Genomic DNA, 2304 nt, shown 5'->3' with positions numbered 1-2304 from the left:
TCGCTTACTACTCTAACATCTCCGTCTTCATGGATATCAACAAACTTTGGTCCAAGAAATCTGGTAATAAATTCCAAGTGTTAATGGGGAATGCCTTTTCACCCTGCTCTTATATTCCTCTTACTGAAGAGCAATCTGGTTTCAGGGTAGGAGAAGATAAAAAGAGCCCCTGAGAGGAAATAAACTCACCATGATAGAGGAAAGAAACTGGCTGTATTTCAAGGACTTACTTTTAAAAACCCAAGACATCAGAAAAATACTTGGTTCTAGGCAAGCATTTAGTTGATTCCAGAAGCTATCTCTTACCAGCCATGCTGATGATCCAGGAATGCCTCTTAAGGAAAATGGTTATATGTGAATAAATGCTTAAAAAATTTCCAGTAAATGAACTGTAATTTTATGGACTCAGCAACTTTGCGGTAGGACTCACCTGCCTGTGAACCACACAAAGATGAATGACCTCCCACTGATCTTGGAGAAACTGTCTTGAACCTGAAGCATCCATACACACTATACACAAAAGCAAATGTGAGTAACAACTGAGGAGAAACATGAGCTTCTGTGACATCACTTATATATCTGTTCCCTCCGTCTCATCCTTGTCGGTTTCTCCTCTTCTTTGTGGCCTGTGAATGTTAAAATTCAATTATTTCTGGCTGCTTTACAAGTTTTTTTTTTTACTTATGTTATCCTTTCTGCCTAAACTATTATGATTGTTGTTATTTTTGGCTGAGCACAGGGGACTTTATTGATGGTACAGGACAACATGGGGCTCCCTATGCCCCGCCCTCTTCAAGGGTCTGCATGGAAACTGTGAGGAGGGAAGATTCAGTGTGGTGGGGAATGAGTGTGCCAGGGACTCCCCAACAGTGAGGGCCTCTTTCTTCCTCTTGTGCTCTTGCTGGGGCTGGTGGTCCAGGGGTCTTACTCCTTGGAGGCCATGTGGGCCATGAGGTCCACCACCCTGTTGTTGTAGCCAAATTCATTGTCATACCAGAAAATGAGCTTGACAAAGTGGTCGTTGAGGGTAGTGCCAGCCCCAGCATTGAAGATGGAAGAGTGGGTGTCACTGTTGAAGTCGGAGGAGACCACCTGGTGCTCAGTGTAGCCCAGGATGCCTTTGAGGGGGCCCTCTGACGCCTGCTTCACCACCTTCTTGATGTCATCATATTTGGCAGGTTTTTCCAGATGCTAGGTCGGGTCCACCACTGACACGTTGGCAGTGGGGACACGGAAGGCCATGCCAGTAAGCTTCCAATTCAGCTCAGGGATGACCTTCCTCACAGCCTTGGCAGCCCAATAGAGGCAGGGATGATGTTCTGGATAGCCCCATGGCTGTCATGCCACAGTTTCCTGGAGGGGCTATTCACAGTCTTCTGGGTGGCAGTGATGGCGTGGACTGTGGTCATGAGTCCTTCCACAATACCAAAGTTGTCATGGATGACTTTGGCCAGGGGCGCTAGGCAGTTGGTGGTTCAGGAGGCATTGCTGATGATCTTGAGGCTGGTGTCATACTTCTCATGGTTCACACCCATCATGAACATGGGGGGGTCAGCAGAGGGGGCAGAGATGATGACCCTTTTGGCTCCCCACTGCAAGTGAGCCCCAGCATTCTCCATGGTGGTGAAGACACCAGTGGACTCCATGACATACTCAGCGCCAGCATCACCCCACTTAATTTTGGAGGGATCTGGCTCCTGGAAGAGAGTGATGGGATTTCCATTGATGACAAGCTTCCCGTTCTCAGCCTTGACGGTGCCATGGAATTTGCCATGGGTGGGATCATACTGGAACATGTAGACCATGTAGTTGAGGTCAATGAATGGGTCATTGATGGTGACAGTATCTACTTTACCAGAATTATAAGCAGCCCTGATGACCAGGCGCCCAATACAACCAAATCAGTTGACTCCAACCTTCACTTTCCCCATGGTGTCTCAGGGATGTGGCTGGCAATGCAAGAGAAGATGCAGCTGTCTGTCAAACAGGAGGAGCAGAGACCCCTGCCTAAATTATTTCATGCACTCTCATAGCGTTGGTTGCCATCTGCATTCATAACTCTCAGATATATATGTTCAACCTAGATCTTCTTTCCAGCTCATATATCTCATAGCTTGTGTGGTACTTTCTCTTTAATGTAACTCAGGCATCTTGAAAATCAACATGTTAAAAACCTATCTTCCCCTCCCCACAATCTGTTCTTTCATATTTCCCTATTTCCACACATGCCAAAAGTGATCAATGACATTTTATAATATTCTCCCTTCCAACACACATCCAATTCATGACCACCTCCTATTAATT

General features: G+C 46.3%; 1 pseudogene; it reads right to left on the bottom strand.

Annotated features, from left to right (window-relative positions):
- Nucleotides 1-824: 824 nt before the first annotated feature.
- On the bottom strand, nucleotides 825-1931 carry LOC129480427 (glyceraldehyde-3-phosphate dehydrogenase-like; annotated as a pseudogene).
- Nucleotides 1932-2304: the final 373 nt, after the last annotated feature.

Source organism: Symphalangus syndactylus, chromosome 4 (genome assembly GCF_028878055.3).
Source record: "Symphalangus syndactylus isolate Jambi chromosome 4, NHGRI_mSymSyn1-v2.1_pri, whole genome shotgun sequence".
NCBI lineage: Eukaryota > Metazoa > Chordata > Mammalia > Primates > Hylobatidae > Symphalangus > Symphalangus syndactylus.
The sequence above is the reverse complement of the archived record's forward strand: the minus strand, read 5'-3'. Positions and strand labels throughout refer to the sequence as shown.